The sequence below is a fragment of the Coenobita brevimanus genome, chromosome 104, assembly GCF_032717465.1.
Source record: "Coenobita brevimanus isolate Jiangsu-jjx chromosome 104, ASM3271746v2, whole genome shotgun sequence".
NCBI lineage: Eukaryota > Metazoa > Arthropoda > Malacostraca > Decapoda > Coenobitidae > Coenobita > Coenobita brevimanus.
The window spans coordinates 455306-468805 of record NC_137057.1 but is presented as its reverse complement, the minus strand read 5'-3'; the positions used below and the strand labels follow the sequence as shown (position 1 = coordinate 468805).

The window sequence follows — 13500 nt, the reverse complement described above, 5'->3', positions numbered from 1 at the left end:
CGTGAGTGATTTTTGGCATGTATACACGAGACACCTTCCTCTATTCCTCTACAAGATGCCAAGCAGGGACAATGCCTTACACCGCATAACCTTTCCCCCCCTCCTGCACGCCATTGTCTCAGCAATTCACCTGTCACCAGTGACCTGGCCAATAAAGACATTCAGGGCCAGAATGATTCCCCAATCGATGACAATGCGGAGGACAAAGTTTACATAGCATTAGAGAAAGAAACAGTCAGAAATGATGATCAGGTAATGTGGGAAAAAAAAGGTCATGAATGGTGATGAGTTAGTGAGTGAAACAATGCTTATAATGCCTATATTACTGTTTGAAAACCAATATACTCTTGTACTACAATTAAATTCGTACCAAGAAAATAAATAAATACTGTTTATGAATGGATAAAACAGTTACCCTCCAATAGAACTCGTTTTCTTTTGTGCCAGCCTTTAGAAAACCCAGTCAGGTAAGGAAGTACTTGTACCTAGATCGAGTATTTTAAACCTCAGGTGAGCATTTCTCTATGAATTTTCAATGTTTCTCACCAAAAGCGGATATTTGAGCCCCCCCAAAAAAAAAAGGTCCAAAAATGTCAGGACTGGGGCGTACCGCTGCCCAGAAAACGTCGGGATGGGGTGGGTTAAGGACAGAAAAGATGTAGGTTTGTTCACCAAGTGGATCAGTGAAAGGAGAGAAGAGCCAAAGGTGGTGATGAACATATTAAATTCTCCTAGAATGGAGATTCAGAGAAAGGAGAAATGGATAGGATGTGTTCCATGGCAGAAGTATGATAGTTAAAGAATTTTTCGTAGTTGGTAGAGTTAGGAGATAAGTAAACAGCACAAATATATTTAGTCAGATAATGACAGGAAAGCCAAAGTCAGAGAGTAGAGAATTCAGATGAGTCAAGTTCAGGAACACGAGAGCAAGATAAGTCGTTGCGTATATATACACAACAGCCACCTTTGGCTTTGAAGTGAGTATAGTGAAAGTAGGAGAATACAGAAAAGGGTTTGCTATCAGTTGCCTCAGACATCTTAGTCTCAGCTAAGATGAGAAGGTGCGGTTTAGAGGAGGAGAGGTGATGCTCAATAAGCTAAAGGAAAGGCCCCAAATGTTGCAGAAATGAAGAAGTGAGTCAGACTGTGTTTCCAGGCAGCTCGTTGTGTCATCACTGGGAGAGGGGCGAATGGTGGGGTCATTTATGGTCCACCCCCCTGGGTTGGACTGTAGTATTTGGTGGCTACTTGCTCCCCACGACTATTCAATCCTCAAACTACCCCAGTGATAGTGATGAGCATTAAAATTGTCCAAAGCCAACTTATTTCCAGAAAGGCGTTCAAAAAGTGAATTTAAAGCATCATTATCAATGGTGCCATGTGGAAGACAGTAGGGAGAGCAAATAGACAGATTCATGTTATTAAATTGTATTCTGCACACGACAGCTTCCAAAGTAGAATTTAGAACCACTTCCGTTAGTGGGTGCGATTTGTTGGTGTATATGGCAGCTCTGTAACCATCATATCTACCATACAAGTGGTAGTACTTGAACTGTGGAGGATCAGGGTGATCCACCAAGCGCGTCTCCTGTAAACAAACAGCGTCTGGTCTGTGTATTGATAGCAGGATTGCTATATTGTGTAATTTATTCCCAAGAGTCCTACAATTCTACTGTAACAGTGAATGAGACAGTTTAAGATTTACGAGGGGGTCCAGTGTGCTTTGCCTTTTTAGGCGGCCCGTCAACAGACGAACGACAAATGGGGGACCTGTCCTGGTGCTTGCTGATGGAAACCTTCATTTTATCATCAACAACAAGGCACCCAGACTCCCGCGAGGAAGAGCTAACTCTTCTCTCCCTCGATGTAGCAGGAATAACATGAGGACGTGACTGTTTCGTGATGGTGATTAGATTAATCTTACCAGACTTGTCAGACATCGGTTTAGGCCCTACTGAATGAGAGGCAGTAGCAGCCTGAGAATATGAAATAGTTAAGGGGATATCTGGAAGAGAGTTGGAACGTACAGGAGGCTGAGACGAAGAAGCAGGGTGAGTGGCATAAGGAACAGGGGCAGGGTGAGTCTGTCTCAACAGAGCGCATCACAAGACGTGACATCACCACCGAAGCATAAGACATGTTCAGCGTGGGAGTTGCATGCAAAACTTTCACCCTTTTCCTGGCTTCGTAGTAGAAGATGCCCTAAGTTGCCTTCACTGTGCAGACCTCTTTCTCCTCATTCCACTTGGGACAATCCTTCGGGGAAGGGAGTGAGCACCCTTGCTGTGCAAGTAACATACCATCTCATATGTGCAGTGTTCAACATCATGACTCTTTGCTGCTGTGCAGTGTTCAACATCATGACTCTTTGCTGCTGTGCAGTGTTCAACATCATGACTCTTTGCTGCACACTTACCATACACTGACTGAGAAGCCCGACAGGTCTCATCATCATGTCCACATAAGTGACATCTTAAACTACGAAGGGGGTTAGGGATATAGGGCCTGGCGTTAGCATTTTTCACTGCCAACTCTGACATGGACAGGGAGAGTTGCTTTGTCAAAGGTCAAGATAATAGTGACAGTCTTCGTCCTCATGCCCTCCGACAATCTAGTTATAAACCGAGCTTCAGTTACATCCTGCTGAGCAAGTTCACATATGATCTCGTCCTCTTCCATACCATGAGGTCCCTGCAGATGATGACACCTTTGCTGGAATCCATGGAATGTGGAATCCTTGGCTCGATATCATAGTAGTGGAACTTACGTAGTTTAAGCAAGTCCATAACCTGGCAGGAGTTGACAGTTTTTAGGAAAGTCTCCATTAGCATTTTTTTTTTTTTACTATAATCTATTTGATTGACCTGTGCACGTGAGATGTACGGGGCAAGTAGGATATTTGTTTCGCAGCTGCTAATTGGCCGCCGATGTTGTCACTGAAGTCAATGTAGGCATATATCGTAGTGCAATATGCGGAAGCATGTGTACACCGTGGATTGATATATATTACAATTTGCAGATTTAGGTGTACACCGTGGGTGGATGCAGTGCAACATGCGGACGTGGGTGTACACTGTGGGTGGTTAATTTACTTCAAACGTCACTCATCGTTTTATAAAACTTTATAATCAGCTTTAATTTTCTTTGATAACAGCAAACTTTTAAAGCTAATTTTGACCTCTTCAGCTTCGAAAATTATTCCATATTTAATCTGGCAGCTTATATTGCAGGCAGTTTAAAAATCTATATAATTATGTGTTAAAATAATAAGTGTTGTAGATTTACATCATCGGCGGCCAACCAGCAGCGGCAAATCAAACACCCTACTCGCCCCATGCGTCTCAGCTGCACAGGTCAATCAAATAGAGTATATATAGTTCCTCCACCCCAGCACAGCCATCACCACGCATATTGGGTTAAGCCCCGACGCCTATTCCTTCAACTAAAATTCACTTACTCACCAACGGATTCTTCCCCTGTTCCCCTCCTTCCTTCTGACTTGGTGGTAGTAACCCCAGCATTTTTTGGGGGTGGACGTTGGTGTAACGGTAGCACACTCGCCTCGCAAGCGAGAGTTCCCGGGTTCGATTCCCGGGTCGACCACGAGACCTTTAGGCACGGTCTCCTTTGCCCTAGCCTGTTCGTACCAGTACGGATGTAAAATCGATGGTTGCGTGTCGTATTCTGGGGGAATGTTTGGGAGCTTACTTTCCTTGTCTGTTCACCACCCCCAGCACAGCCATCAGTCACCTTCATAATGAAAAGATTGAAGCTTCTCAAGGGAATGGAACCGACAGCATGAAAGGTGGCAAACTGAGCATTGTTCACTGGTGTGTTAGGCTGGGTACGAGTCTGGGGCTGTTCAGTCTGGGGGCGGTCAGCCCTGGTGTTAGTCTGTCCATCATGACCACCTTCCCCCCCCTGAAGGGGGGGGGCATGCGGCAGGAACGTCTGCCATAATAACCACTTCCCCCTCAAGGGGGAGGTAGGAAGAAACAGAAAATACGAGCAAAGGACAAGACACCCTTGGTAAAACACCTAAGTCTGGGACTACCCTCTCATACCACTCTCGGAAAGCCACGTCTGTGTCTATTCACACCCCAGAGAGATTAGTGGGGGGACGCCTCCCGAGGCAGAAGCAGATTAAACAAAGGTAATCTAAGAACAATGGTACAGACAGCTACTGTTCCGAACAAATAGGGAGGGGAGGAAAATGAGAAACTAGCTAATCCTAGCAGGCACCAGAAAATGAAAAAATAATAATAATAATAATGCCGGTGGGGCAGCCCTAAAAATGCTAGAGGTCTCCACGACCAAACATGAAAATCCTAAGGACATCTCTGGTGGAAACTTTATCTCCTTCATGAGCTTCATTGGTAACTACTTCACAACAAGACATGTATCTCTATTGCCTGGTGTGCTTTAGAAATCCGTAGTAATTATGTCCTACTCCCAGGTACAGTCTTTACTGACCTTTTCTTCCCTTTGTTATTAGATGCAAAGGCAGAGCCTTGGCCCCTTAGAATAGAGTCGCTCGCCACAAGTGTGGTATTTTCGTTTGCACTGAATTCTGCATCCTGGTGAAGCTTATCGCCTTTATCTTTAACATACCTACCAACTTTGTCCTTAACATACAGTCTGGCCGCCAGTAGATTTTTCCTCTGCCCCCCAAAAGAAAGCTTATTTGATATAGGAATTCCTGGCATTTTCTTGGAAGTTTGAATAGAATTACGTTTATTCTTAACTATCTGAATTGGCTGGTCTACTAGAGTCATACTCAGTGGGTTTTCTTTCAGCTTGATTAGTTCCTGTTCCTAGTTCCTCCAGAACGTCCTGATGACTCTTGATAACATTTTCTACACACTAGATATTTTCATTTGTCAGGCACGTGAACCAGTTAGCATGTGGTTTATCGAATTATGGAAACCAGTCTCTGTAGAACTTATTTCCACAGGAGGGGTAAGAGGCTCAATTAGGGGCGTGTTCACTTTATTTAGTAAGTGATGGAAGGGACGCGATATATCCAAGTAAATAGTAAAGTAAGAAATAAAAAGATGTGGGGATTTGAGGTAAGGGTACTACTTAAGATGAAAAATAGTATTAAAATAGTATGAACTTCCCATTCCATGTTGTGCACAGGAAGTTTACATTGGCTACTGTTGGAGGGTCGCAGGATGAAGGTGATTAAAACCCCAAGATAGGTCTTGACCGAATACAGGCCTAAATACAACTAACACCGGCCAAGAGAGAGAGAGAGAGAGACAGACAGACAGACAGACAGAGACAGACAGACAGACTGACGGACTGAGACAGAGAGACGGACGGACGGAGTCAGACAGAGACAGAGAAAGGTAGGAAGACAGAGACAGACAGACGCAGAGAAAGACAAAGAGACAGAGAGAAACAGACAGAGACAAAGAGAGAGACAGCGAGATAGGGAAAGACAGATACAGATCTCTGAGACAGACAGACAGGCAGAGAGAGAGAGAGAGAGAGAGGGGGGGGGCGGACAGCGAGGATATTAAGGATGTTTGGAGAGAGCTTTATTAACTGGTCGCTAAATAAGGAGATGAAGGGGTCAGGGAAACGAGTCAGTGGATCGAGTGTTCAGCCTTTGACTACTATGATCAGAGCAATCGTCAAGATGCATGGTACAATTTGGGAAGCAGGAGGATGTGTCTGGGTTAACTAGTGAGATGTTGAAGGCCTCAGGAGGTATAGGAATGGGGTTAATTACTGATCTGAAAAGTAAGATTATAATTATATGGATGTGTCGTTCCGGACAAATGGTTTAAGAGCGTGATTGTAAATGTGTACAAGGGCGTGGATGATGCCCTAAGAAGAGGAAGTTAAAGATGTAATAATTGACCAAATGTAGAAGATAATGGAGAGTCCTGGAAGGTATAATGGGAGAATAATATTGATATGTGATATGGTGTTTAAGGAGCGGGTAATGAAAAAGAGGACCCATGCACCTAGGAGGAAAATATGGAAGTTGACAAACCAAGCAGTAACGGATGCCTTCCACAGCGGCTGAACAGGGAGCTGTTGAGAGAAGTGTTGACAGTACAGAGTTCTCAAGAACAGTATCCTGAGAGTTACTGATTCAGTGTTTGGATGGACAAGGGGCCCCCTCAAGAAATAAAGTAGCTTGGTGGTGGGATGAGGGTGTAGAAGCTGCAGTTAGGAAGAAAAGAAGGCTTTTCCGGGAATGGAAAAAGTGTGGTAACAAAAAAGAGTTTTGGGCTGCCAAGCGTACGGCTAAATAAGAGGTTTACAGAGCAAAATCTGAGTCTCAGAGACTTTTACTGATAACCTAAATAGTGTGGAAAGGAAGAAAATGATATATAAGGTGACAAATCAGATGAGATGGAAAACAGGGATATCATAGGTGAGCAGCGTGTGAAGAATGATGACGGATGGCAGTGGTGAACAGTGGGGATATTAAAGTCGCCTAGAGAGAGAATTACAATCCCTTGTTGAATGAAGACTTTGTACAAGGAAAGTTTCGAGCCAGCAGATCCAGCATTTGGCTCTTGGCTTTTGATTGACGCTGCTACTGTGAGCAGGGCAATAGACAGGATGTAGGTGAGAAAGGCAGCATGTGTATCTGGGTTGACTGCTGAAATGCCGAAGGCCTCAGGGGATAGAGGAGTGGGATTAGTTACTGACTTGATAAATATGATTACATGCGAGGCGTTGTCCCATATGATTGGCTGAAGAGTGTGACGGTAAAATTATGTGTACAAAGGGAAGGGTGATGCCCTGGAAAGAGGAAATTACAGAGGCATAAAGCTTCGGACCAGATAATGAAGGTAATGGAGAGAATTCTATAAGGTATGATTAGAGAAAGAGTGAATATTGATGAGATGCCGCTTGGGTTTATGCCAGCCAAAGGGACCACTGTTGCCATATTCATTGTTCGACAGCTTAAGGAAAAATATAAAGGAAAGAAAAGGGATCTGTACTTCTAGTTGATTTGGAGAAGGCCTATGACAGAGTCCCTAGACTGGTGGTGAGGTGGACGATGAGAAAGCTTGGGATCGAGGCGTGGTTGGTTAGGGTGGTTATGGCTATGTATGTGGGTGTTCAGACCCAGATAAGAGTGAATGGAGATTTGAGTGATGAGTTTTGCGTGAATGCTGGTGTGCATCAAGTTCAGTCTTGAGCTGCTTGTTGTTTATCATGGTACTTGAAGCCCTTTCACGTGATTTAAGAAATGCGCTCCAGTGGGAGATGTTGTATGCCGACGATTTGGTGTTAACTGCAGAAAATGGAAGGGAGGCAGAGGAAATATTTAGGAAGAGAAGAGATAGTATAGGGCACAAGGGCTTGAGAGTAAATGCAGATAAAACAAAGCTAACGGTATCTAAGGCTGATGGCGATACTGTTAAAGAAGAGGGAAAGTGAACATGCGCAGTTTGCCACAAGGGCGTGGGAAAAAATTCCATCTTGTGCCGTGTTTGTGATAAGCGGGACTTTGGCTAAAGCTTTACCATTGCGTTTGACATCTCCAAGGCTTTCGATCGAGTCTGGCATAAATCTTTAATTTCCAAACTGCCCTCTTGCGGTTTCTATCCTTCTATCTGTGTCTTCATCTATAGCTTCCTTGCTGGTCGTTCTGTAGCTGCTGTTATAGACGGCCATCGTTTTTCTCCTAGATCTATCAACAGTGGTGTTCCTCAGGGCTCTGTCCTATCAACCAGCTCTCTTACTTTTATTCACCAATGACCTTCTAAGCTGTCACCTGTCCACTTGTACACTGATGACTTCACCCTTCGCCTTTCCATTCGGTTCCCGCAGCGTCCATCTAAGCAGTTGCTTCAACAGGCAGGGGTTGAGGCTATGCCACACCTAATGTCTGACTTGGCTCATATCTTTGACTGGGGTAATAGTAATCTTGTTGTTTTTAATGCATCAAGGACTCAGTTCTTACACCTATCAACCCGACAAAATCTTTCACAGGTGTACCCACTAATGTTTAATAATATTCAGCTTAAACCTGCATCATCCCTGAACGTGCTTTGGGTTTCATTCACTCGGGACTTATCTTGGAAAGAGCATATTGCATCTCTTGTGAAATCTGCTTCTGAGAGATTGGGGTTGCTAAGCCGACTCTGTTCCTTCATTATCCCTGCACAGTTGTTGACTTTATACACGGGTTTTATCCGCCCCTGTGTGGAGTGCAAATCTCATGTGTGGGGAGGTTCCTCAAATGCAGCTCTTCTCAGTGGGGTGGAGTCAAAGACTTTTCGTCTCATTAGCTCTCCTCCTCTTGCTGGCTTACTTCAACCTCTGTCTTGTCGCTGCACTGTTGCATCTTTGTCTCACATCTTTCGCTACTTTGGTGGTCACTGCTCCTCTGAGCTGTCTGCTTGCATTCCTCCCCTCTGAGCTGTCTGCTTGTATTCCTGCATCTCTACAACGGGCGTATAGCGTCCACCTAGGAGCAGGCTGTCATCCCTTTTCTGTCCAACTATCTAGTGCAGGAATTGTCCGTTGTTCCCTGTCCTTCATTTGTGCAATGGGTCATCTCTGGAACTGTCTTCCTCTGTCTGTGTTTCCTGCTAGCTGTGATCTCCAGTCTTTCAAGTGCAGTGTGTCCGGGCATCTCGAAATGATCGGATCTTGAATTTGGCTCTCTCTTGTATTTTGTTTTTCTCTTGGAAGGAACAGTTATTGCAGGCTCGTGACCTTTGTTTCCTTCTCCCTAGCATAAAAAAAAAAAGAGGTGTTTTGGTATTTGAGGTAGTTTGCGAGATAATGATTTCATGTGTGTGTACCCCCTCCACAATATGTCTACCCCCGATGTATATATGTCCCCCCCCAATGCATACATGCCCCCACTAATCTTGCTAGGTCAGCACCCTTTCCCACGCCTGAAGACGGCGTTATTGCATCAGTTGATAGCAGACAGCCGAGAAGGGCAGACTACTTTACTGTGAGCTTGTAATAAACTCCTTATCTAGCTGTTTGTACACGGAGTTTCTATCACCAAAGTATAGCAAGTTACATTTGGTAGCAGCGGTGTTTCGAACCATCACATTCTGACCGCCTCCTTGGATTTTTAGTGATACAACAAGATACACGACGACTCACATCTGCCAGCCTCGCCCCTCCTCCGTGCCTCTATACCTTGGCTGTGCTTTTCGAGTGTACCATTTTTCTCACCAGTGCTCACCTCTCAAACAACCACACCCATACGCCTTGTTCCTGACCGCACGTGTCACCGTCGCCGACCTACGCACCTGTTGCACCTGTTCCCAGCCCCTGTTCCGGGCTCATCATAGCTCCTGCCCCCACTGTGCCACTTATCACTGTCTGCCCGCTGCCTGCCCACCACCATTCTCTGCATTTGCAGCTCACCAGCTCTACACCTGCCTTGCGCCGACATCTGCCCTCACCACCCACCACCGGCCTCCACTGTCGCCCGCATCTGGTCTGCATTATGGAGCCTCCTAAGACCGCCACTCCCTGACGGTGATTCATCGCGGCGTCTCTTCTCCTCTCCGCCCAGCTGTCTCTCCACTGCCGCCCCGCCCCGCCCCGCCCCAGCCCAGCTACGCCCAGCCGACCTGCACGTCATCCATCTCGACACTCCCGTTTCTACTGTGTAACTATAGTATATCTTTCCTTTCTATAGAGATTATCCTCGATTTTCTCTACAGATTGGTTATTGTAAATATTCCATCTCATTTTCATTACCCCGTTTTCATCTTCACCTACGTTATTTATACTCCATCTCATCCTTCGCATTTTATTTAAACCATCCATGCCCGCACCTTCATTCATTTTCACGCCTACTCGTGTATTCCATTCTCTCATTGTTATATTATACATTTCCACCTACGTATCCATCTTCATCCTTTCATCTTCCATTGCCGCATTAAATGTCATACTTTCCACATCAACCGCTTACCACCAGCCCTCTCGACCCGGAAACATCACCTGCTCATACCCCGTCTGCCGACTCTAACACAATCACTCATTTACGAAGTGGCAAAGAGTACCACCGCCCTGTACCTGAGACTCCCGTTTCACTTCCCGCAGAATCACTTACTACCCGTCCTACCCTCGTAAATCCAGATACCTCCTCCTCTACTCCTGCCTCTTCACTCCCTTCTTCTTCCTCTACTCCTTCCCCTGTCGTTACTTCTCCTGCCTCCCTTCATACCCCGTCTTCCTCGCCCTTAACTGCCACTACCTTCTCTCTCTCCCACACCTCTCCTGCCGCCACTTCTACACTTCCAGCCATGGCCAACCCTCCACAGTCTATCTATCTCGACGATGCCAATCATCCCAAATTTACCATCCAGGACCCAACTTGGTCTGTCTACGATTTCCTGAGAGAAGTCGAAACAGAAATAAACAAGAGACAAATTACCGAGGAATCGCTCAAAGTAGCTTACCTCCTCGGTTGCTTGCACCACGGTAAATCAGACATCGGATCTGCGATCCATGCAGGACATTTCGATAGCATTCGTACCTTTGCTGATTTTCGTACGGAACTCATCAGCCTTTGTTGCCAGCATTCAAATACCGCATCTCTCATGGGATTCATTAATCTCCTAAACCAACTAGATGAGGACTTGCGCGTCCCAGCGCAATATGCCAAGCTCCGTGAAGCTGCCGCCGCCATGAAAGCAACTAGTAGCGAGATGCTCCAATTACTGGTAGGCACGAAATGGTTAGAAGACAAGAATGGCGTTCCAATGCTTTCACTCACCAACTTTGCTGACATAATTGGCTACCTCAGATTTCTTCACTGGCTTACTCCTAAACAGTGAGAGCTAGCCTTGGAAATCGGTTTCAATCCAGGAGATAAAATTATTCAGGTCACTAAAGCCATTCATGAAAGAACAGGTTCGAACTACACGCATCAGGGCACCACCCAACCCTTGGCCTCCTCAGTCTGTCACACCTCCACTACCTCAGACCAATCTCGCTCCCGTCCCACCACACGCGGCAGACCTGCCACACATCGCTCTCCTACCGCAGGTCGTGATCAATTTAGCGCCCGACGAAACAGACAATCTTCGATTCTTTGCTGGTACTGTGGTCATCCTGGACATCGAGCATCCAGTTGCGACCGTACATACAGACGTCCTCACTCCCAAACCAGACAGCGTACGCCTTCCTGCTCACGTCGTCCACACTGCAAATACCACAAATCAAGCACGACTCACACCAATGAGGAATGTCGTTACCTCAACCGCCCACAGTCGGGGGAAGCGCCGCGCCCGTATCGGACCAATATCACATAGAACCAGAAACCCAACTCCCCATCCGCCATGTAGGTCCCATAACATCCTCGGGTTTAGTCATTCTCGGAGGCAGCCATGACATACCAACGTCATTCTTCTTGGACACAGGATCTATAGTAAATCTCATCTCCGAAAATTCCTTACAAATTATTCATCGCCATCACAGCCACGTCAGTTTCCTAGAACCACCAGACATTCGCCTATGTGGTGTTAACGGCTCAGAGTTTAAGGTTAAGGGAAGAGTCACCCTTGAAGTCAAACTCCATAGAGATTTGCCCCCTATCCTCATTGAATTTCATGTCACTAATGACTTGCAGTATCCCGCAGATGCCTTTATTGGTTTCTCCACCATGGCACAACATTCCATTGCATTATTACCTGCTTGTGGTAGTATAGACATTTCTGGATTCCCGGTTTACACTATGGAATGTCCCCGTCCTGTTCTTACGATCAAATCAGTCCTTCAATTACCTCTGTCCCTATCACTACCAAAGAGTCCAACCCAGCCCAAACCACCACTATCATCATCTGAGAATACAGAGATCATTCCTTTACTGACTGCGAGCAAGGACATAAATTCCTCAATATCTCCTGATACATCATCTCAGCCCTCGAACATGGCTCTTACATCCTCTCCCGACAACACTATCGCTGACTCAGGCATGTCTCAGTTACCTACCTCACACAGTCTGAATGATCTTCTCCAACACGCAGAGACGAAACGTGCAGTAACGAATACGTGCACAATTTTGTTATCACATGAGTTCACCAAAGTCTCTGTTTGTGTTGCCGGTGCGAAAGAAGGAGTGGATGTACTAACCCTACCTGAGACGTGTTGTGTGAATGGCTTGACTTATGAGTCAGCGTGGTGTACAGTCTTAGAGGACAGTTTATTCTACCTGTACTTGCTCAATGTCACAAATGCTCCACTAAAACTTAAAAGTGGTGTAAAGATTGGAGACTTCCTAGTATACCCAGCGGCCTTAAAGGTGTGCCAGGATTCCTCAATTCCTACTATTCAGACTGATGATACGCCAATCGGTGTAGGTACTATTAACTCTACGGGATCTGCGCCGACGCAGTCACCCGATATGCTCTCACATCTCACTTGCACAGATTTCCCAGAAAATACGCCTCAATTCCTCGACCTTCTGACCTCGTACAGAAACTTGGTTGCCTTACCCGGTGAACCGATGGGTAGAACAGACCTTGTCAAACATACGATTGAAGTACTACCAGGAACTCAGCCGATTTACATACCAGCGTATCGATTTCCTCACAGCCAGAGAAAGCAGACAGATCAAATGGTACAGAACATGTTAGACCAGGACATTATTGAACCCTCCTTCAGTCCATGGAATAGCCCACTTGTCTTAGTACCAAAGAAGGACGGCAACTTTAGACCAGTAGTCGACTATCGTAAGGTCAATTCTGTCACCGTTCCAGACCGTTTCCCGTTACCTGTCCTCACTGATTTGCTAGAATCCCTTGGTGAAAATAACGTAGTCTTTTCATCTTTAGACCTCCTCAGCGGGTACTGGCAGGTCGAAATGGAAGAGTCCTCTCGCCCAGTCACAGCCTTTAGCACCCCTTCCGGACATTTTCAGTTTAAGAGACTCCCTTTTGGTCTGAGAAATGCTCCTTCCGTGTTCATGCGACTTATCCATTCAGTCTTCAGCGGTATGATGGGACACTCTCTTTTTGCTTACCTAGATGATATCATTGTTGTGAGCAAATCCATCCCTGATCATTTTACCAAACTCCAGCAAGTCTTTGAACGCCTCCAGCTCGCAGGCCTGAAAATCAATCTCAGTAAGTGTGACTTCCTGCGAAAGAAAATCAAATTCCTAGGCCATGTCGTAGATGCACAAGGCATTCATACTAATGAGGATAAAACTAAGGCGATCATTAACTTCCCAGAACCTACCACTACCGACTCTGTACGATGTTTCCTGGGCCTCAGTGGCAATTATCGTCGCTTTATCCGGGATTATGCACAGATCGCCGCTCCTCTGACCCACTTACTCAAGCAGAATGTGCCCTTTGTTTGGACTAACGACCAGTCACAGGCTTTCCAAAAGCTAAAGACAGCTCTTGTAAATGCCCCTATTCTAGCGTTCCCTGATTATACCACACCCTTCCTTCTCTGCACAGACGCCTCAGGCACTGGACTTGGTGCCGTTTTGATGCAAATCGATGAAGCATCAAGGAAGCGCGTAATAGCATATGCTAGTTG

General features: G+C 45.8%; 1 non-coding gene across 1 annotated transcript; it reads left to right on the top strand.

Moving 5' to 3' along the window:
* The first annotated feature begins 3529 nt into the window (after positions 1 to 3529).
* On the top strand, positions 3530 to 3603 carry TRNAA-CGC (transfer RNA alanine (anticodon CGC)). Its single transcript has one exon. It is a non-coding gene; the product is annotated as a tRNA-Ala (tRNA).
* Positions 3604 to 13500: the final 9897 nt, after the last annotated feature.